Source organism: Odocoileus virginianus, chromosome 6 (assembly GCF_023699985.2).
Source record: "Odocoileus virginianus isolate 20LAN1187 ecotype Illinois chromosome 6, Ovbor_1.2, whole genome shotgun sequence".
NCBI lineage: Eukaryota > Metazoa > Chordata > Mammalia > Artiodactyla > Cervidae > Odocoileus > Odocoileus virginianus.
This window is the reverse complement of record NC_069679.1, coordinates 48943264-48967432: the sequence shown is the minus strand read 5'-3', so window position 1 is coordinate 48967432 and position 24169 is coordinate 48943264. Positions and strand designations below refer to the sequence as shown.

Here is a 24169-nt window from a genome sequence, read left to right as displayed (position 1 = left end):
TTATGGTGAAAGTACCAGTTAACTTTCTATAGCTTCTGACGATAATGTACAAGAAGAGAGAAATAAGCTAAAGTAGGAACTGTTCACTTTAAAAGAAGAATTTAGAGGAAATATTTCCAACCCAGTCCTTGTCATTTCTTAGGAAAAAAGAAGAATGACTGGCAGAGCCAGAATCCCAGAGGGAGGGGCCAAGAAATCACCAGCAGAGGGATGGACAGAATCACATTCAAGCACTATCCCGTGCCCTTAGTGTAGGGACATTCACAACAGTTTTAGTTTTGTGTCTCCCACTTTCCTGAGCCCCATCTAGACTGAAGTGTTTGTGTGACTTTTCTTTTTTGTTCTTATTTTTAAGGAGTTCTATTTATCTATTTAGGTTACACCTTGTGGCATGTGGGATCTTAATTCCCTGACCAGGGATCCAACCCGCGCCCCAGCTTTGGAAGGCGGAGTCTTAACCATTGGATCACCAGAGGAGTCCCTGTGTGATTTTTCTATACTAGGAAATCTGGACTGAGAGAAGCCAGTCTTAAATAGCTGCACCTGAGGAACAATACCTGAAGTGTTTTCGCCACGTCTGGACCTGATTTAGATGATAAGATGCTGAACTTGAATGAATGTCATCATGGGGTGAGACTTTTAGGATACAGGGTAAGTATAGTTTTGCATGTTAGGTGGGACAAGAATTGTAACCAGAAGTTGGACAATGATGCTTGTCAAAGATGGCCCCCAAATAATTCTTTCCCTATCTCTACAGACATAACTACTGTTTCCTTCAAGGAATGGAGTTCATTTTCCTTCCCCTCAATCTAGTCTGGCCTTGTAACTTACTTTGACCTGTAAAATGTGGACAAAATAAGTCCTGACAGTTTCTGTTTTCATGCTATTGGATTCCCGAGCTATTATATTAAGATTCCATGCTGTCCTTCTGGAGAGAAGGACCATGTGGAGAATCCCTAGAGAAAGAGGCCATGTGGGGAAGAAGTGAGATGCCCCAGTCAGTTGCATTTTCAAGGCTTCAGACAAATAAGCGAGGTCTTGAACCTGCTAGTTCAGCTTAGTAACCATCTGAATGCAGCCATGTGAGTGATTCCAGCTGACACCATTTGAAGCACAATGACCAGCCAATTCACAGAAACATGAGAAATTTTTAAATCATTTTTTAAGCCATTACATTTGGGGATTTTTTTTTTCATTTATTTTTATTAGTTGGAGGCTAATTACATTACAATATTGTAGTGGTTTTTGTCATACATTGACATGAATTAGCCATGGATTTACATGTATTCCCCATCCCGATCCCACCTCCCACCTCCCTCTCCACCCAGATGGTTTTTTATATAGTAATAGATAATTGATAAAGCAGTCTTTTTGTTTATAGCTGCTGCTGCTTGTAGAGGAGACCTTAAATGAAAGACCTAGGGAAAAAAGACCTGTAGAGAACTGAGGTACTTTTGAGGAGCCCAGCAGGTTCCTCTGTCCGTGGGATTGTCCATGCAAGAATACTGGAGTGGGGATCCATTCCCTCCTCCAGGTGATCTTCCTGACCCAGGGACCAAACCCAGGTCTCCACAGGCAGATTCTTTACCACCTGAGCCACCGGGAAGTGCACCTGTTAAATGTTCATGGATGCTTGTTATGACTGTGCTGTATTATAATAACACAAATATTTATAATACATTTTATAACAAAACATATTACCTTTAAGTTTAATGTATATTCAAGTTAAAAATGCAATATTAACTTTTCAAACCTTTTTATGATGAAAATATCTCATATTTCGTATCTTCTTATAAACTTTTAGCACAACTATAAGCCTGTGAAGTATTCTCTACCATTTCTTATTTCCAAATTTATCAGCTAGAAAAATATTTGCATAAATGATCTCCAAGCAGTCCATGGGGTCACAAAGAGTTGGGCACAACTGAGAGACTAACACTTTCACTCTCATGAACATTTAATAAACAGCTGTTAATTTCTAAAGCAGACACTGTGAGTGAAAGTTCTGGTTAAATTTTTAGAGTGAATGCTAACTATTAACTTAAGAAAGAAATTATGTTTGTCCTATATGAAAGTGTTGATTCAACTGGTTCTCTGCTGGGAATTCAAAAAAACAACTCAAATATGTATGAAAGCATATCTTCTTTACTCTTGAACACCAATACATTAATGTTTACAATCTTATTATTAAGAGCAATGGTTTCTTCTAACATATGTATATCCTTGACACTGCTGCAAATAGACTCACATCTTCTAATTATTGATGACTCCTTTTTCTTTAATTGATTACATAATTTGAAATGTTATAATTACCTTGAATCTGAAGAAAATATTGCTTTGTTACTTTCAGGGCTTTTTTTTTTTTTAAGTCTAATGGATTGGAAAGATAATGGAATTTTTTAGAGTCTAAATTTCTTCTATTTTCAGAGATTTCCTAATCTTGTTATCACTCATTCTAGAGGATTTTTTCCACGGAGATACATTATTAAATGTTTGCCATTGTAACTCTTTTTTCCTCCAATTTCTCAAGTAAACATTGCACAAACATTTTAGGAAACTCTAGAGAAACTTTTAATAATTTAACACCTAATAAATTCTCATTGAAGGAAGGTAGGAAGGAGGGGAGGAAAACACATTGAACCAAGTAGCCTAATGTTTTATAATCTTAGGGGGGAAAATTCCTTTTTTTTCCCTTTCATGACACATTTCCCTGAGAACATTTGAAACAACAGAAGTCTTTGTTGCTTTTGGAAAATCCTTTTGTAAAGTTAAAAATATTTTCCAGATTTAAGTCTGGACACCTCAGTTTATTTTCACAATGGGAATTAAGAAGCTTTGCCAAAAGTAAACTAATTTTACTTCTTAGATGAAATCAATGTACCAAGATATTTAAAGCTGGAACATGGTATCTTGAGAAATCCAAGCTAGCCTTCTAGAGTTGCTGCAGATCTTTGGAGGCACTACATGGAAAGAAAGGCTTCACAGGGAATAACTGAAATACCCTAGTCAATACCACCAAAGCCCCATGCAAGTGAGAGACGCTTTCTTGAATTTTCTCCCTTGGCTATAGCTACCATCTGAATGTAGCCACAATAGCAAACCTGTGTAACATCACTTGAAGTAGATATAGAAAATGGTTTAACTGGATACCACATAACTCTATATTAAGCAAGCAGATAGTTGACTGAATTTTTTTTCAGTGCCTAGTCAGTGATTCTGTTGTATGTAGAAGTAGTTATACTTGAGAGCCTTGATTCTAAACAAGAAAAATGAAAGTTTACTAATCATTGCTTTTCCTCTCAAGGTTGCTAACATTAGGTCTTTACATTTACTATGCACTTCAAAAATAATCAGTAGCATCTTGCTTGTTGAAGTGAGTTTGCAAATTGCTGACAAACACCTTTTTATAACCATATATTAGAAATAATAAGAAATATTTTCTATTTCAAATTTCAGTTCCATAAAACACATAGCATAGTTTGTATATCATTTTATAGAAAAGATTTTAATTATGGGTTATTGGACAACTGACTGTAATTAAATAATAACAAATTAGTCTTTTAGGGGCAGTGTACTTGGATAAAAAAGTTGCTGCTTTTTCTATCTACCTCTATTAAGAATTTTATCCCCAGGTGCAATAGATTGATTGTTTCTGTCCCTATCCCAGCTCTCCTTAAACTCATGTGCTGAAATCCTAACCCCCCATGTGATGGTGTTAGAATTGGGGGCCTCTGGAAGGTGATTAGGTCATGAGAGTGGAACCCTTATGAATGGGACTCTGTGCCCTTTTAAGTAAAGAAACCAGAGAGATAATATATCCTTACATTTGTCAGAACTATACTATAGGCATACCCTGAACTGATTGGCAAGGGCAGCCCAATCAGTATTTGCATTTAAACTGGATTGGCTTCATTAAAGGGATATATTCTCTGAAGTCACTTCTGAATGATGTTTTAAGCAAAGAAGTAAGGAGGAAGGGGGTGGGTATTGGATAAACTAATATTTTTCAAATTTCAGATCTCAATCCATTAGTAGATCATAAAATAAATTTAATGGAATGTAATTGACACTAAAAATGAAATAAAATTGAATTAAATAAAGTAGAAGTAATAAGCTCATCATACTTGGTGCTAACATGGTTTATGAAATTTATGTTTATCTGTGTGTATATTCAGTCATGCTGTAAAATGAATTTCTTAGTATAGATCGAAGTTAAAGAGTTTGAAAGCAACTTGAGTAGACAATCAGCTATGTATACTATAGACAATCCCCAAAGAGGTTAAATAATTTAGTGTAAGTCGCATATCAAATAAGTGAGAGAACTTTAAATTTGTCTTTCTGATTAAAAAAAGCTCAGGCTTATTGACTATATTAGTTTTACCTCTCTGACACTTAGATGCTTCCAAACAATGTATCTTTATAACAGCAGCTTTATTCTATAGAACAATGATAGTGTTAATTTAAAATCACTCTAAAATATGCAAACAAAAGCAACCACATAAAATATTTAATATATATTATATAATATAGACATTAATATTTAATATAAAAAACAGATTTCAAAATAAGGCTTTTCTACTGATAATTTCAGCATGAGTCACTGTCTCTTATTTCTAGTTGAAATTTTCCAATCAGTGCAAGAGTAGTTATTTATAATTAATATGTTTTATTCAGATCTAAGCATAAGTGTTTCTGTTGAAATAAAAAGAAATCTTGTCTTAAGTACAATTTTTATACATAAAGTTATAGTTTTATCTGTGCAAAGAGATGAACTTGACATATATTTAGCACTTTTAAAGCTCTTATTTCAATTTTTAAATAGATTTATAGCCCATTTGTTTGCCTAAACAGTTGGATACAAAGAGTTTTATTACTGAGTGCTTTATTATAAATGATGTTTGCCTCTTAGTTCCTCAAAGAAAGACCTCAAACCTTATCTCTTTTACCCACTAAAATAGAACATATCTATAGCTGTCAGAAATAACTGCATCTTTATGAATATAATAAAGAAAAAGTAAAATTAATCACAAATAACCAATACATGTGTTTAGTTCATGAAAGATGTATTCCCATCTGACAAGAAATACTGTGGTTTCTCATGGATATATAAGGCTAACATTTGAGGACCTGATCTGCCATTTTCAGAATGTTGATTGTGAGAATTTTTCCTCCTTATTTGTGTTGAAAGATGAATAAATTCAGTGTATATAAGATTACTAGTATAATGCAAATAGAATGTAATTTTTCAATCTTTCTGATACATGTTAATTGACCCAAGTGTATATAGCATATTACATATTATTTACATGTAGGGTAACTCAATGATTATTCACTATAATGTTTTAAACCTGCTTCTAGCTATCTAGTTATCTTCTAGCTCTCAGGCTTATTCTCTGCTGCTACTATCCATGAGAATACTTTGGAGGATATCAGACCATGTTAATAACATCCTAAAGAACATATTTTGAAATGCAAACTCATTGAAAAACAGAAATAGAATACATTTGAAACCAAAGTGAACACTTATTCAACAAATATTTATTGAGCATCCTCTATATGCCATTATGCTTGTGACTGTTTTTAATATTTTTGATTTTCAAATGTTTATTGTTAGCATTTAGAAATGTGATTTGTTTTGTGTATTAGCTTTCTAGCCTGTGAATTTGCTAAACTCACTAACTCACTTTTTTTTTTTTTTTGTAGGTTTATTGGGCTTCTACGCAGACAGGTCTGTCATTTGTGAATAGAGACCATTTTGTTTCTTCCTTTCCAGTAAGTATTCTTTTTATTTCTTTTTCTTGCCCAATTGAATTGGCCAGGAATTCCAGCATGATGTTGCATGGAAGTGTGAGAGCAGACATTCTTTCCTTGTTCGCAGTCTTAGGGGGAAAGAATTCAGACCTTCACCATGAAGCATGATCTTAGCTTTAGGTTGTGTGTACACATGTTACCCTTTATGAGGTTAGTGAGGTTTTCTTCTGTTCATAGTTTGCTGAGAGTTTGAACTTTAGCAGAGACTTGTGTTTTTTTTGCATCTGGGAAATTTTGTCTCTTTAATCTCTTGAAATGGTGAAATATGTTTTTCTAATTGTATTTTCTAGTGTTGGACCAGTCTTGCATTCCTGGTATAGACTCATGCTATTAATATTTCCATATTGCTAGGTTGATTTGCTAATAATTTGTTGAGGTCTTCTGTATTTCTATCCATGTGGTGTATTTGTATTTTCACAAATACAAACATCCCAAACCTCCTCCTACTACATTTACCTTTTGTAAATAAATAAATTTTTTGACTTAAAATTTTAAATAATAATTTTATATTAAAAAAAAAATACTCTCATGTTTCTCTCTCCTGAGATTCATATACTCACTTCTTATACTGAAGTTGCAAATCATTTCTCCCCACCAGATCCATCTATACCTAGTCATCTGGGGATCCTTTGGCAGTCTTCTCATTTTCTTTAAAGTCTTGTTCACCCTAACTGGTCAGACTATATATCTAGAGACAGAGCAGGCTCCGCCACTTTAGATGGTCTCCTCCCTTTCCTCCTATAAACCCATGCCTTCCAGGTAGCAGAGGGACACAAAGATGGCAGCTGGTCCATACAGAAGTGGGCGGAGGAATCACCTGGGTCATAGTCCACGAGGACAACCAGTCACTGAAGAGATGGTTGACCAAGGGCAAAAGGCCCAGCAAACACTTTGGGGCAGTGTAGGCATACCAGCGAGTCACTAGTAATGAGAAGCTTTCTTCTTTGCTGTTGGTTATGGTGGTGAAAAAATATCTGGCTCTGTTACCAAGTCTGCAATCATTTAGACAAAGCCTGCAGATAGGCTACCAGGCAAGTCTATATTTTAATGGCTATGTCCCCTAATGTACTTATAATACATTAACAGGACATAGTATATCAATGGGTCATACTAACCTCTCTCTTTATTTTCTAAGTTGTTTTTAGATCTTGGGCATATTGGCTATGGGATGATGCAGGATATTTTAAAGGATTTTTTCCTAAGAGTTTACAGTGTTATGTAAAACATGGGGAAGGGTTATAGGGGTATGAGGAAGAAAGGCAGTAATAAAAATTGAAGAAAGGGAATGAGCAAGAGAAGGGGCCAGGGTAAAAATGAGAGTGTGCATGAGACCAAAAAAGGCTTGGCATATTTTAAGCCTGAGATCAACATTATTTCTTAATTGAGGCTCTTTCATGCAAGAATCAGTCCTTAAACTGCAAATATAACTATACTGGCTCTAGGTAAAACTGTTTAGAAGATGAAGTCCCTCCATGATCTGACCCCAACTCTTTACTTCATTCTCACCAGCTGCCATCCTTTAGCATACACTTAGTCTTCATCACCTTTGAATTTCTGAAGAATACTGGGCTATGCCATACCTCTGTGCCTTTACATTTTTTATTCTTTTTCCTTGGAACGGCTGGTTCTTGTCTTTGCTGTAACACCTCTTCTGTGACTTCCTCCCAGACCATACATTCTGTGAGAATTAATAAGTCTTCTTATGCAAAACACTATGTGTAGTACTTTCATTACAACAAGTAATTGCTGTATGGTAATTATTGGTTTTGCATTTGTTGTGTCACTGATCTGTGAGTTTCTGTGGGCAGGGACAAAATCTTACTTGTCATTTGGTCATCTGTTATCACTGTGCCTGGTATACCATAAGCTCTTAGAGAATGTTGGTTGATCTAAATCAAATAGAACTGTAACAAGAAGTCACTGTACAGTCTCTCACTTTGTAGACTTATGTTCAAATATGCAGCTGTGTTGTGCTATTATAATTTATCCACTCTGGGAAGAAAAAAAAACCGAACAACATTATTTTAGGCAGATAGCTGGGTCAAGCAATCATGTTCTGTTTTTCCATTGGGATAAGGATATCCCAAAGGAAAAATATATTGAACAGAATCCTCTTACATCAATTTTTTATATTTAAGGGTAAAAAGGATTTGCACAATTTTCCAAAAGTCAGTTAGAGAAATTAAGCCCCTATGCAATGTGATACTTCTAAAAATAATGCCCAGAGGAACAGCAGTTCTAGAGAATACTAAATCCAACCGTGGCTAGATTCCATCTTCATTTTGGAAACGACCACAGCTGTGGCCAGCCCAGTCAGACAGTGGAATGCAGTTGAGAATTTGATATGGGGGAGAAAGGAAAGGGAACTAGGTTTCCTGCTCTGAGGCAGTTGGCACAGAGTCCCTGGTTCCTCCCCTTCCCCTCATCCACTGCCCCCAACTCTCTCCTCCTCACCCAGGAAGTATATTGGTGATCTGGACAAGGTCTGGCATTTGGATTCTGTTTGTACTGTGGGGGATATTGCGGTAAAGGGGCTTGAGAAAAACTAAGATGACAGTGTTATATTATACTGTACATCTCTAATTCTTCCAAGTTTGGACAAGTATCAAGTTAAGCCACAAAGAAATGCTTTCGTTTTCTTTAAAAATTTCTGTAAATGGTATTTTGCAATTTATCTGAGACAAAAGCAGCACAGTGGTTCCAACTTCATTAAGCTTTCCTTTCCCAAAGTTTGACAAGATCGCTTGCCTGCTAGAAGTGGCACACTGGTCTGAACTGACAATACTTTACAGAGAAGACAATTTCCAGTGCTATCTTCTACATCTACCTTGTACTTTCTGCACCACTCCTGTGTCCTTTATTAAATTATAGAGCTCATATAGCAAAAGTGAGGAAGCTATTAGCAACTACGTGAAAGTGGCATGTCTTCTGTTAAAGAGCCACCAGGAAAATTATTTATTGACTGTGTTAGTGAGGATTGTGTCCGACTCTTTGCGACCCCATGGATGGTAGCCTACCAGGCTCCTCCATCCATGGGATTTTCCAGGCAAGAGTACTGGAGTGGGTTGCCATTTCCTTCTCCAGAGGATCTTCCCGACCCAGGGATCGAACTTGGGTCTCCCACATTGTAGGCAGATGCTTTACCATCTGAGCAACCAGGGAAGTCCTTTAATCAGGATAGTGGTTGCCCTTAGGAGGAAGGGTTGGCAGTAACTGGAAGGAGACATGGGAAGGAAGACTTCTGGGGTGCTGTTCATGCTCTTTTACTTGATCTAGGTGCTTGATTACATTGATGTTTTTAACTAGTGAAGCATAATCGATCCTACCCTTATGATTTATATACTTTTCTGTGCGTGTGTGCATGCTCAGTCACTCAGTTGTGTCCAACTCTTTTTGGCCCCCTAGTCTATAGCCTGCCAGGCCTCTCTGTTCATGGGATTTTCCAGGCAAGAATACTGGAGTGGGTTGCCATTCCCTTCTCCAGCTGAAGGTCTAAGTGAGTTGCACAGTCGTGTCTGACTCTTTGTATCCCATGGACTATAGCCTGCCTGGTTCTTCTGTCCATGGAATTCTCCAGGTGAGAGTACTGGAGTGGGTTGCCATTTCCTTCTCAAGGGGGTCTTCCTGACCCAGAGATCAAGCCCAGGTCTTCTGCATTGCAGGCAGATTCTTTACCAACTGAGTCACTAGGGATGCCTTATTTCAAAAAATAAAAAATAATAATGATAAGCAAGGTATTAGGGCTGTGTTGGTTCAAAATGTAATACTTAGCCAAAAGAAAATAAAGACCAGTAAATCCAGATCTATATAATAATAAATATTAAGTATATAATATAATAATTATAGTGAGTCCCTTGGACATCAAGGAGATCAGGCTAGTCAATCCTAAAGGAAATCAACCCTGAATATTCATCGGAAGGACTGATACTGAAGTTGAAGCTCCAATACTTTGGCCACCTGATGCAAAGAGATGACTCATTGGAAAAGACCCTGATGCTGGGAAAGATTGAAGGCAGAAGGAGAAGGGGGCAATAGAGGATGAGATGGTTGGATGGCATCACTGACTCAGTGAACATGAGTTTGAGACAACTCCAGGAGATAGTGAAGGACAGGGAAGCCTGATGTGCTGCAGTTCATGAGGTCGCAAAGAGCTGGACACAATTTAGTGACTGAACAACAACAGTGAGTATACCCGGTAAGAGTGTGTGGGATATACTAAGGATAGAGAAGGTCGCCTGCCATATTGTTTAAGGATGTTGCAACCATCAAGCCCTCAGCCCCATGGCAACCACCTCCAGCATTGTACCCTGAGGGGATTCAGGATGGAAAAGAACATGATGCTGACCCTTGGATAGTCAAGGTGCATATTCTAGGAATGATTTCAATGAGCCCAGGCTCTTGTAGCTTCCCATACAGAGAAAAGCATGCTAAACATCAGCTTGAGATGTCTAGTTTTCTTTAATTAACAGTAATCTTTTATTGTTCCAACTACTTGATCTTTGTTGCAAACACCTCTGTATATTCTGGCTCCTCCCTTCTTCTTCAGAACAGTCCCTCAGAGCTATCTGAGCTTAAGTCCTCAGAAAGTCTGCCAAATAAAATACAATCACCAGATTTTAGGTTGTGTATCTTTTTCAGTTGATGATACCTTTTAGTAAGAGATCATTTGTTTACTTTTGGAATAGGAGGCCCAGAAGCCCAGATGAAGAGGACTGTTTGTTAGTCAGTAATAGGCAGGAAAGGTTCTATCCAACTCTTGCCACACTATCCAGATCCTCTTGGGTCATCTTCATATTACTGAACAACTTTATGAGAAATGTAGGGCAGATATTATCAACCCATATTTTAAAAGGAGGAGCCTGGGGCAAACACTATTTTAATAATTTGTTTAAGATAATAGAGAAAGTCAGTGTAATAGAATATCCACTTCATACATGTCAATATGATGCATCAAAGACAGCAAATCACTGTGTTCAGTTCTCTCTTCGATATCAAATCAAGAAATTGCTATGATTATTGAGGGAAAGCCTCATTTGGACCCTGTTGATCTTGATCAAAGCTTTCTTGGTTAAGCTCGTTTCCATGACTAATCTTACCTAACCTTATACCTAGGAAACAATATCCATCCCTCACTGTAATCTCCTGTAGACAGGAAGATGTGAGCTATCTCAGCTTTCCTCAGGTAACAGACAAAACTGGCAGGTCTGTAAAAGGACATTTTGGTAAAAAAGGATGGTAGAAATTTATGGGATATCCCCACTGAGATTTTTGAGATCTATGTGAAAATACAGCAGGGGCTTCCCACTGGGTGAGCTGTGTATGCAGTCTGCCCTAGATGCAGGCAATAAGAGGCTGCATTATCTGTAGAGAGTTTTCAAAAATAATAAAGCCAACTAAAGTTGTTTGTCTACTTTTTATTATCACCATGTCCCTGAAAATCCTCCTTAGCCCTTCCAGAGACTTCCACCAGACCAGAGAGCAGTAGTGAGTAATATAACTGACCCTTCTTCCTTCCTCTACCCTTGTACCTATTTGGGCATTAAAATATTAACTCTTGTAGTTGTAAAGCACATCCTAATTGCCAATGCACTGAGAGACATCCTCTGTCTGTCTCTAGGGCCAAAAGGAAAAGGGAGTTTTTTGTAGGAGGCATGGTAGATAGACATTCTGGCTTGTTCTGGGTCTGCATCTATCTCATGACCCCACATTTCTGGTATCTCTTCACAGAACCAGAGCCCACAGTATTTGAGCAGACGCAGGGCTGGGCTCAGAAATTGTTGTGAAGGAGACACTCTTATTCCTCTCACTTCTCAAGATCACAGTTTTTCTGAAGTGCTGCCCACTGCCTTAAACAAATGAATAACTTCTCCACCCTTGTCCCCCTAATTAAGACCTCTTTGTTTACTTTACCTACTCAGGTTAAACTCACCGTCTTTCCTCTTCCACTCTGCACCATTTCACTGTAGAAATGAATTAAAGCTCCAACACAAAAGAGTAAAAATGATAGCCTGTAAATGTGACTGGTCAGTGACTGAGGAAGAGGAAAGGAGTGAAGGGAAATGCATTTCCTCCCAGTCAGACTCTGGATATCTGTACTGAGGTGTCTGCTACCCCCAGTTATGCTGTGTGCCTAACTTTTTATGCCTTAGTAACTGATTCCAAATTTAGTTCTAAAAATTTGAAAAGTAAGGGTGGATAGGTTGAACTTAGAAAATGATAACTCAAATAAAGCATAAACAGTAATATAATATCAGACAAATAAAATTTTAAAAGATCATTATTTATAACAAAGAAGATTTATGATAATAAGCATAAGTGTTTATGTATAAAAAATATAACCATACAATATGCGTTACAAAAATCTTTGCAAACTCTGCTTCCCCAGCACTCTAGTGGTTACGACTCCACACTTCCAACACAGGAGGTGTGGGCTCCATTCCCAGTCAGGGAACTGTGATCCCGCATGCCATGCAGCATAGCAAATAAACCGATAAATAAATAAATGAAATCATTTTTTTTTCCATTTCTCTTCCTGTAACCTATTATCTAACACTTCTATCCCTTATTTATCCATCTGTTAATCACCATAAAACTGTATTGCTTTTTAAAGAGACTATTTACAATGCATTTAAGACCATTAGCATAATTGATTCTCAATAATCAAAGGAGAATATTGTCTGTATCAATATGAGTAAATTCCAGAAAGTGTCCCCACGAAGTATCACACATCCTATTTTTATATATAAAATGTTGATAAGTTCTATATTTGTTAACTGAGTAGAACCTATATATCTATCATATTAGAATTTTTGAGGAGTCACAGTGTTGTTGTTGTTGTTCAGTCTCTCAGTTGTGTCCGACTCTTTGAGACCCCCCAGGGACTGCAGTATGCCAGGCTTCCCTGTCCTTCACCATCTCCCAGAGTTTGCTCAAACTCATGTCCATTAAGTCAGTGATTCCATCCAATCATCTCATCCTCTGTCATGCCCTTCTCCTATGGCCTTCAATCTTTCCCAGCATAAGGGTCTTTTCCAGTAAATTGGCACTTTGTATCAGGTGGCCAAAGTATTAGAGCTTCAACTTCAGCATCAGTCCTCCCAATGAATATTCAGGACTGATTTCCTTTAGGACTGACTGGTTTGATCTTGCAGTCCAGGGGAATCTCAAGAGGCTTCTTCAACACCACAGTTCGAAAGCATCAATTCTTTGGTTCTCAGCCGTTTTTATGGTCCAGCCCTCACATCCATGCTTGACTACTGGAAAAACCGTAGCTTTGACTGGATGGACCTTTGTCAGCAAAGTAATGTCTCTACTTTTTAATATGCTGTCTAGCTTTGTCATAGCTTTTCTTCCAAGAAGCAAGCCTCTTTTAATTTCATGACTGCACTCACCGTCTGCAGTGATTTTGGACCCCAAGAAAAGAGAGTTGTAACTGTTTGCATTTCTCCCCGTCTGTTTCCCATGAAGTGATGGGACTGGATGCCATGATCTTAGTTTTTTGAATGTTGAGTTTTAAGCTAACATTAAATGCATATATCTCCTCTTGGCTCCTGGACCGCATAGCTGCCACTCCATGAAAGCCACCACTTTTCATTATAGGGGACTGGAATGCAAAGTAGGAAGTCAAGAAACACCTGGAGTAACAGGCAAATTTGGCCTTGGAGTACATAATGAAGCAAGGCAAAGGTTAAAAGAGTTTTGCCAAGAGAACACACTGGTCATAGCAAACACCCTCTTCCAACAACACAAGAGAAGACACTACACACGGACATCACCAGATGGTCAACACTGAAATTAGATTGATTATATTCTTTGCAGCCAAAGATGTAGAAGCTCTTGACTCAGCAAAAACAAGACCAGGAGCTGACTGTGGCTCAGATCATGAACTCCTTATTGCCAAATTCAGACTTAAACTGAAGAGAGTAGGGATAACCACTAGACCATTCAGGTATGACCTAAATCAAATCCCTTATGAATATACAGTGGAAGTGAGAAATAGATTTAAGGGACTAGATCTGATAGACAGAGTGCCTGATGAACTATGGACAGAGGTTTGTGACATTGTATGGGAGGCAGGGATCAAGACCATCCCCAAGAAAAAGAAATGCAAAAAGGCAAAATGGCTGCCTGAGGAGGCCTTACAAATAGCTGAGAAAAGAAGAGAAGTGAAAAGCAAAGGAGAAAAGGAAAGATATAAGTTTCTGAATGCAGAGTTCCAAAGTATAGCAAGGAGAGATAAGAAAGCCTTCCACAGCAATCAGTGCAAATAGAGGAAAACAATGGAATGGCAAAGACTAGAGATATCTTCAAGAAAATCAGAGATACCAAGGGAACATTTCATGCAAAGATGCACTCAATAAAGGACAGAAATGGTATGGACCTAATAGAAGCAGAATATATTAAGAAGAGGTGGCAAGAATACACAGAACTATACAAAAAAGATCTTCACAACCCAGATAATCATGATGGTGTGATCACTTACCTAGAGCCAGACATCCTGGAATGTGAAGTCAAGTGGGCCTTAGGAAGCATCACTAGGAACAAAGTCCGTGAAGGTGATGGAATTCCACTTGAGCTATTTCAAATCCTAAAAGACGATGCTATGAAAGTGCTGCACTCAATATGCCAGCAAATTTGGAGAAAACAGCAGTGGCCACAGGACTGGAAGACATCAGTTTTCATCCCAATCCTAAAGAAAGGCAATGCCAAAGAATGCTCAAACTACCACACAATTGCACTCATCTCACATGCTAGTAATGCTCAAAATTCTCCAAGCCAGGCTTCAATAGTATATGAACTGTGAACTTCCAGATGTTCAAGCTGGTTTTAGAAAAGGCAGAGGAACCAAAGATCAAATTGCCAACATCCGCTGGATCATCAGAAAAGAAGGAGAGTTCCAGTAAAACATCTATCTCTGCTTTACTGACTATGCCAAAGCCTTTGACTGTGTGGATCACAATAAACTATGGAAAATTCTGAAAGAGATGGGAATACCAGACCACCTGACCCGCCTCTTGAGAAATCTGTATGCAGGTCAGGAAGCAACAGTTGGAACTGGACATGGAACAACAGACTGGTTCCAAATAGGAAAAGGAGTATGTCAAGGCTGTATATTGTCACCCTGCTTATTTAACTTATATGCAGAGTACATCATGAGAAATGCTGGGCTGGATGAAGCACAAGCTGGAATCAAGATTGCTGGGAGAAATATCAATAACCTCGGATATGTAAATGACACCACCCTTATGACAGAAAGTGAAGAACTAAAGAGCCTCTTGATGAAAGTGAAAGAGGAGAGTGAAAAAGTTGGCTTAAAGCTCAACATTCAGAAAACTAAGATCATGGTGTCCAGTCCCATCACCTCATGGGAAATAGATGGGGAAACAGTGGAAACAGTGACAGGCTTTATTTTTGGGGGCTCCAAAATCACTGCAGATGGTGATTGCAGCCATGAAATTAAAAGACACCTACTCCTTGGAAGGAAAGTTATGACCAATCTAGACAGCATATTAAAAAGCAGAGATATTACTTTGCCAACAAAGGTCTGTCTGGTCAAGGCTATGGTTTTTCCAGTGGTCATGTATGGATGTGAGATTTGGACTATAAAGCTGAGTGGTGAAGAACGAATGCTTTTGAACTGTGGTGTTGGAGAAGACTCTTGAGAGTCCCTTGGACTGCAAGGAGATCCAACCAGTCCATCCTAAAGGAGATCAGTCCTAGGTGTTTATTGGAAGGCTGATGTTGAAGCTGAAACTCCAGTACTTTGGCCACCTGATGCGAAGAGCTGGCTCGTTTGAAAAGACCCTGATGCTGAGAAAGATTGAAGGCTGGAGGGAAAGGGGACAACAGAGGATGAGATCATTGGATGGCATCACTGACTCAATGGACGTGAGTTTGAGTGAACTCCAGGAGTTGGTGATGGACAGGGAGGCCTGGCATGCTGTGGTTCATAGGGTCACAAAGAGTTGGACATGACTGAGCAACTGAACTGACTAAATGCATAGATGTCCCCAAACATAGTCACTATAATCTAGTAGAGAAGTTGAGGTTCTTAGAAAGCTGGAATGCATGTTATAGGAAAGCCAAAGAAAGCACTAGAAGTGTTATAAACTTTCGTTGTATATAGAGAAGATTCATTGCTCTTACTTACTCTCCACTGTTGTCACTGTCAGATAACTTGACATTGGAACATTGCCTGAATCATATGGGCCAGTTTTTGTAAGATCTCAAAGTACTAACTTTTGTGGGTCAAGGTAGCTTCATATTGGATCCATTCCTTAGGAAGAAGGGAGGTGGAATTCTGTTGTAGAACGTTGAAATGTGCCAGTCAATCTGGCAGATAATCTGTTTCTTTGTAACAGGAACCTTATTAATGAAGACAGAGATGATAGAGGATGAGGGAGATATGTCACCAAGAGAGAATAAGAAGTGAACCATGACTGGGAAAACCAAACCATATGAATTTGTATACTTTTTTTAATATCCTAAGTTTCTCTATATGAAAATGGAGTCTGGGTGAAAACTTTTTTATATATATTAAAACAGTTATATATAGTTATATATAACAGTTATATATAGCTCTCTTTTGAACCTCCATCCCACTCTTCCCCCGTTCCACCGATCTATGTCATCATAGAGCACCGAACTGAGCTCCCTGTGCTATAAAACAGCTTCCTACTAGCTATCTATTTTATACACAATAAGGTATAAAGTCGATCCCAATCTCCCAATTCATCTCACCCTCTCCTTCCCACCGTGTCTGTCTGTCCATTGTCTACATCTGGGTCTCTATTCCTGCCTTGCAAATAGGCTGAGATGGCTCAATCTTTGTCTTGCTTTTATATACTATCTTTTGGGAGAAGGCAATGGCAACCCACTCCAGTATTCTTGCCTGGAAAATCCCATGGATGGAGGAGACTGGTAGGCTGCAGTCCATGGGGTCGCTAAGAGTCAGATGCAACTGAGCGACTTCACTTTCACTTTTCACATTCAAACATTGGAGAAGGAAATGGCAACCCACTCCAGTGTTCTTGCCTGGAGAATCCCAGGGACGGCGGGGCCTGGTGGGCTGCCGTCTGTGGGGTCGCACAGAGTTGGACATGACTGAAGCCACTTAGCAGCAGCAGCAGCATACTATCTTTTATACATATCTTTCTTTATTTGTGATTTTATGTATTTATCACATTATATCTTCTTACAGCCTTTTGTGTTTATTTTTCACTATGACTTCCCTATCCCTGTCACGTGATTTTGAGCTTCTTGATGGCAAGACACAGTGGGCCTCATAGAACTGGGCACGACATTCAGCATACAGCAGGCTATCTGCATTTACTGAATGAAATGATTATGGCCCTGACCAACCATCAGTAAGGAAATAGAGTTGACTTTTGAAATTGGGATGACTTCATTCTTACTATCATCTCTCTCTCTGGAAGATTTTCACTTTGTAACATAGAATATGAGTTAGTAAGACAGAAGTTAGGCAGTTTTTTAGGCAGAAGTTTATGGCTGTAAAACAGAATTGGGATAATTATCCTGCTTTGGGATTGAAATGGGCACTGGAAAATTGTTCCACTGATGATGGTGCTGGGAAACAATGCAAATCAGCCCCTGACAGACTGACTTCGTATTCCAGGTATAATCATAATAATTTTCCCTCATATCTAGGCCCTCATCAATTACTTTTGAAATATTTGCTTTGAAATAAAAAAGCTAAAGCATTGGTTCTATTCATTTTCACCTAACTCAGCTACAAGTATTCCCAACTGACAGTTTTTCACTCTAGTGCTAACAAGGGCAAAGCTTCTGTCTCCCTTTATTTATTTATTTTTTGTTATCTTCCTTTTTCTCACTTATAAAGAAGGTGGCTGTCTATGTTTATTGTGAATATGATGATCATAAATTGACTGTTGAATGCTAGTAGATTGGTCATGATAGTTTAGTAATGTTTTCATGAAACAGACTTGCTTGGCCCAGATAGACAGGGTGTGTGGCAAGAGATGGGTCTAGCTAAGCTGAAATAAAAGACTCTGAATTTGAATTTTCAACTTAGAGACACCCACTGTCCTTTCTAGGCTTATTTCATTTTCCCTTCAGTTCCTATGTAAACTTTTAACACAAGAAAGCAAGATAGTATACTCCATTACAAAAACAAGCAAATGAAAAACTTCCCTTGGGAAAAGAAACAGATCTGACTTCACTCTCACATCACCAGCGCCATTTACTTAGAGTACACTGTGTGTGTGGAAGGATGAATGACCCATCCTCTCTGCTCATCGCTTCCCAGCCTAGTCATTCTTTTGTCTTAATGGGCCTCCACTGTCAGCTCTAGAGGATGCTTATGTGATCTCCTCTCTTCCAGATACCTGGAATCCTCTCTCTTACAAAGAATAGCTCTCATCTCACTCTCTTACTTAGATTTCACAGTTTTTTCTACCTCAGGAATCTTGTATACCTTCCTTAGCATTTGGTCTGGTTTCTCTGTTATTTACAGCATCGCACCTTGCTTCTATTACCAGTCACATCCACAACTGGGTGTTGTTTTTGCTTTGGCTCCTTCCCTTCTTTCTTTCTGGAGTTATTTCTCCACTGATCTCCAGTAGCATATTGGGCATGTACCAACTTGGGGAGTTCATCTTTCAGTGTCCTATCTTTTTGCCTTTTCATACTGTTCATGGGGTTCTCAAGGCAAGAATACTGAAGTGGTTTGCCATTCCCTTCGATTCAATGGACATGGGTTTGGGTAAACTCCAGGAGTTGGTGATCGACAGGGAGGCCTGGCGTGCTGCGGTTCAAGGGGTCTCAAGGAGTCGGACACGACTGAGTGACTGAACTGACTGACTGACTCTGTTATTTGTTTTCATCAGACCCCACCCCTACCAGATGAAACTGAACTGAAAGAGATAAGGACTGATCGGTCTGTCTCATTCTTTCATTTCCCTAGAGAGTCCGTTGTCAAGATCAAGCATCGTTAAAAATATCTTCAAAATAATTAGACTTTTCACATTACCAAAAGTGACCTACATCAAGAAGGGCATAATGAATAGGTGCCATGATGCTAAAACTTCATTTTTCCTCTTTGAATTACTTTTTGAAAGACTCCCTTCTGAAATACCAATTTGTTGAATGTCTGGCCCCAAAAAGGTAGTTGGGGGTAGTTGTGGGAGTGGGTTAACATGTATCATGTGCCAGGAAAGGGAGATAGGGGAAGGAAAAACAAACCAAAAACAAGACCTCTGTCTTGTTATACTCAGCTGAAGATAAAAAAAAATGAAGAGTCAATCTTTGAGATATTGCATATTTAATTCTAGTGTTTTGACTTCTGATAATGTTAAAAAGCCTTCAACATTGTTGTTAACATGTGTTGGCTCATGTTGATCCTGTGTACTCGAACTAAACTTTAGTTTCTCAAGTGCTTTCTTTTAAAAGGAAGAGAATATTTGATCCAGCATGTTATTTCTAATTTTCTTTCTACTAATAGCTTTCATACTCGCTTGATCTCAGCCCAGAACAAGATGGCTGATTAGAAAGATATTTCCTGCAAGAGGCTTGATCTAGACATATCTACATCAAGTCAGAATGCTTGGGCATCATCCAAAAGGGCAGAAAATATGTTCTGTGTTATTAGAAATTCTGGAATGGAAGTACAAAGTAGTACACAGTAAGGGAGAGCATGTTTTATATCTGTGACAGGATTTTCTAACATTTAGAGGCACAGACTAAAATCAAACAAAAGGGAGCAGCAGTAGGTCCAGCCCGTGGCTTTGTAAAAATGCCAAGTTGTAATCACATCTTATTTATTTTTCAAGATGACACAACAGCCTAAGACAATTTAGTTTACAGAAAAATTCCAGAAACAGTACATCAACAATCCCTCAAAGTATATGTAGTTATTATTTATTCCTTGGAGGTAGTGGAAATAAAAATGGAGGTGACTAGAGGAGTCATTATGGGCCTTGAAGATCACTGAAAAATTGATAATGGGGATGAAATAAACTTTCTGCATTGCTAGCTGCTCAGTATTATGCCCACTTGGATTTGAGGCTGGTGAATTCTCAAGGGCTGGTTTCTGAAGAAATAAAGAAACTCTACTTGGGCTTCTTAAGACTGTGAGGCCCCAGGCAAGGCTGAGTATTTAAAGGAAAACCTATAGGAAAACTTAGTGATGGACAGGGAAGCCTGGTGTGCTGCAGTCCATGGGGTCACAAAGAGTTGGACCTGACTGAGCAACTGAACTGAACTGATAGGAAAACTTAAACTTGGATTGTCCTGTAATATCCAAGTTAATCAAAGCAAGTATGTTCCAGAGAAACACTTCATTTCTGGAGCCCTGCAACACTGCCCCAGGATAATTCATAGGATTTACTTGTGGCAACCAACTCATCAGTGACCCAGAAGATCGGTTCCACTTTCTTTTTGCTGTTCAACAAATCATAGCCAAGTTACCATTTAGTGTTATCTCTTTGCCCACATTGCTGTTGTTTCAACTTTTGCAAATGGGCCTTTGTCCTTGTTAAGAGAAGCTGGTTAGTCTGACTGTTGAAAGCCTCCAGCCAGCCCTCATGCAGGACTAACTTACCTGATGGACTCAAGACAAGGGCTGTCTTTCTGAGAAGCTTCACAATATTGCTCTTCTCTTCAACATTGCCCTACCTCATTCCCAGAGACCCAGAACTGGTCTGCTCTTCACTGGGTCTATAATTGTAAATGCTTCTTCACGAAGGGCAGAGGAGTTGGAAGCTTACTAGGAGTTAAAATATTTACCAAGCAACGGTCACGGACAGCTGAGAAATTATAGAAAGGTACAGGTCACCTGACATTCCCTCTCTCTCATTTCTTACTTTTTTCCTTCCAATTTATGCAAAGATTGAAGATCCCGAGAAATAGTTGAAATAGGCTAACTATTAGAAAGGCACTTTTCCTTATTTAAAAAAATATAGGCATAGATTTTGTATGACTTAATATATTTAAAAAAATATATACAAATGAAAAATCATCTTTATATGGGATCTCTCAAAAATGCATTATTTTATCCTGTGACTCAAATGGTTACTGATAAAGCTACAAATAGTGTTCCCTTGGGGGAATACAATGATTTTCTATTATTGACTTAATTTCTTTACCAACAAATGTTTGTGAAACAGGAAATTTTCACTAAAGAAGATTTACAGGGGAAAAAGTCAGGAACTCATCATCAGAATAAATTACTCAGAGAGAAAAAGGGGAAATGGATATTGTGTAGAAAACCAGGAAGACAAACAAATGTGAGAGAAAACACCTGCTTTCCTATAAACATTTGACTTAATACAGTTCCCAGAAATATTCAATGAAATAACTGTTAACAACAAATTCAGACTCAATTAACGTAACATTACAATTTCAAAGGTCAAAAGAAAAAGCTGCCTTTCTTCTCTTTTTACTTTTTAGCTTTCCCCCTGTCCAGAATTCTCTGGTGATGTAGCCAACAGATGGAGTTATTTCTTTTTAAGCTTAAAGAAAGGTCACAAATAGCTTTCAACAGATTACAAACGATTTGACACATGATTTCAGAAGCTGGGAAAATTCCATGGACACAGGAAAGCTTTGAGAATTGATGAAAAGATTTCATAACAGTGCAGGCCAAAATTAACATTGCAAGCACAGGTTCCATTTTAATTAATTAGGTGCAAACCATAGCCCAGCCCTCTGGATCAGTTGTGACTGCTTTACTAGCTGATTTTGAGAATTCTTTGATATTTAAATTTGATGTTATTGCTTAACAGTAAAAGGCCTTTTGTTACCTTAAGGCAAAAATCTTCTGCTTTCAAACCCAAGCCCAGTTCCCAGTATAATTTGAAGGATTACAAAGGCACTGTCCTGTCCAAAATTATCTTCATTAGACTCAACTGAACAATATTTTTATTCTGTGCTCACTACATGGCATAGAGATCCTTTTCATTGCTGTGGATGTCTGGGCTTTCCTTCTTAAAGATGAAGGGATCCTAGGAGATGTCTGGCCTACATTTTTACTAAAAGATGCCAGTTATTGGGAGAAATTCTAGAATACTACAGTTTACTTGAATCGGACTTGTTAGGGTGCAATTAACATCTTTCATGGAGAAGGCAATGGCAACCCACTCCAGTACTCTTGCCTGGAAAATCCCATGGACAGAGGAGCCTGGTAGGCTGCATTCCTACCTCTTCATGGGGTTGTGAAGAGTCGGACGTGACTGAACGACTTCACCTTCACTTTTCACTTTCATGCATTGGAGAAGGAAATGGCAACCCACTCCAGTGTTCTTGCCTGGAGAATCCCAGGGATGGGGGAGCCTGGTGGGCTGCCATCTGTGGGGTCGCACAGAGTCGGACACGACTGAAGTGACTTAGCAGCAGAGCAGCATTTTTTATTGCTTGAAGGGGAACAGTTTTGAGGTCCCTTAAACTTTGGGATGTGAATCCTCATAAGAATATAGTATTTGTTTACTTTTTAATCTTGTCTAGTTGATTTCAAAGAGATTAATGAAGCCACCATCAATCTTAAGCTCCCTCTCTTTTTGTGTGTGTGCTTAGACACTCAGTCGTGTCCAACTCTTTGTGACCCTATGGGCTGTAGACTACCAGGCTCCTCTGTCCATGGGATTCTCTAGGCAAGAATGCTGGAGTGGGTTGCCATGCCCTCCTCTAAGGGTTCTTCCCGACCTAGGGATGAAACCCTTGTCTCTTATGTCTCCTGCTTTGGCAGGTGCTTTCTTTACCACTAGCGCCATCTGGTCCATAGAGGTCACTGAGTTGTAACAGTAAATATATTTAATTCAGGATCATTATTAATAGGCAGTGCCCTATACCAATTAGGGGCAATCAGAGTTGCTTTGCATTCTGTGCACTGTTTCTTCAGTCATGTCCAACTCTATGCAACCTTATGAACTGTAGCCCACCAGGCTCCTCTGTCCATGGGATTTTCCAGGCAAGAATACTGGAGTGGATTGCCATGCCCTCCTCTAGGGGATCTTCCTGACCCAGGGATCAAACCCATATCTCTTATGTCTTCTGCATTGGCAGGACCTTATAATGGATACAATTACTTTTGTCTTCTTTCTCAGCTCTGCCCATGTTTAACTTGGTATTTGATAGTTATTGGCTTCCTCTTAAACAAAGAAGATTTTTAAAAAGTATTTAAAAGAATAGGCTCTTGTAGATTTCATAACTGTAACTTAGATTAGAGTTTCTTTACATATTTCGGTCTCAGTTTCCTCATTAGTAAAATGAAGCATACAATTTTTTTCTTGCTCTAAAGTATTATGATCCATGGAGTTTTTTTGAATCTTTTTTTTTTTTTCAATGAATGATATAATGCTGTGGTACTCAAGAACCTTTGTGTACCACTCTTGGGCTTCCTGGATAAGGCAATGGCACCCTACTCCAGTACTCTTGCCTAGAAAATCCCATGGACGGAGAAGCCTGGTAGGCTGCAGTCCATGGGTTCGCTGAGTCAGACACGACTGAGTGACTTCACTTTCACTTTTCACTTTCATGCATTGGAGAAGAAAATAGCAACCCACTCCAGTATTCTTGCCTGGAGAATCCCAGGGACGAGGGAGCCTGGTGGGCTGCAGTTTATGGGGTCTCACAGAGTCGAACAGGACTGAAGTGACTTAGAAGCAGCAGCAGCAGCAGCTTGGGCTTCCCAGGTGGCGCTAGTGGTAAAGAACCTGCCTGCCAATGCAGGAGATGTAAGAGATGAGGGTTCAATCCCTGGGTTGGGAAAATCCCTTAGAGGAGGGTGTGGCAATCCACTCAAGTATTATTGCCTTGAGAACCCCATGCTTAGAGGATCCTAGCGGTACAGTCCATAGGGTTGCAAAGAGTTGGATATGACTGAAGTGACTTCATGCATGCACACACGCATGTGCTTTTCTTCCCAAAGTCCTAAAAGATGTACTCTACCAACACAAGAAGTTAAATCAAGAGAGAGAAAGACCTAGGGTCTAAGATATAGTGACATCAATACAGTACACACAAGGAAGTCCGATTATGACAGTGAACAATAATCTTAGGACAGTATTCAGTTTCAGGACTAGACAGTGATTAATAGAGTTCAAAACAAGAGATCAGAAGGCTTCAGAAAGACTACCTTAAAGAAAAAATAATATGCAATTTATAATTTTTTGGTTGTGTTTGACATTGAAAAGTTCTTTAGAATTCTCTTAAAAGAATTTGAGGATAAATTAGTTAGTGCCTAGAAAAGTAATCATTGAAAAATTAATTTGTTGTTAACTCCAGGGAAAGCAAAAGTTGTAAAAGAGAAATGCAAAATACACACTATGTGATTCTACTGTAAACCATATTCATATCTTGTTAATTATATGTGTTACCCTTTATT

General features: G+C 38.7%; 1 long non-coding RNA gene across 1 annotated transcript in view; it reads left to right on the top strand.

Moving 5' to 3' along the window:
* Positions 1-367: 367 nt before the first annotated feature.
* Positions 368-24169, top strand: part of LOC139035508 (uncharacterized) — a 66429-nt gene continuing 42627 nt past the window's right edge. The window contains exons 1-2 of the long non-coding RNA XR_011488085.1: positions 368-651; positions 5704-5772. This is a non-coding gene — a long non-coding RNA (uncharacterized lncRNA). The remainder of the gene's footprint in view (positions 652-5703; positions 5773-24169) is intronic.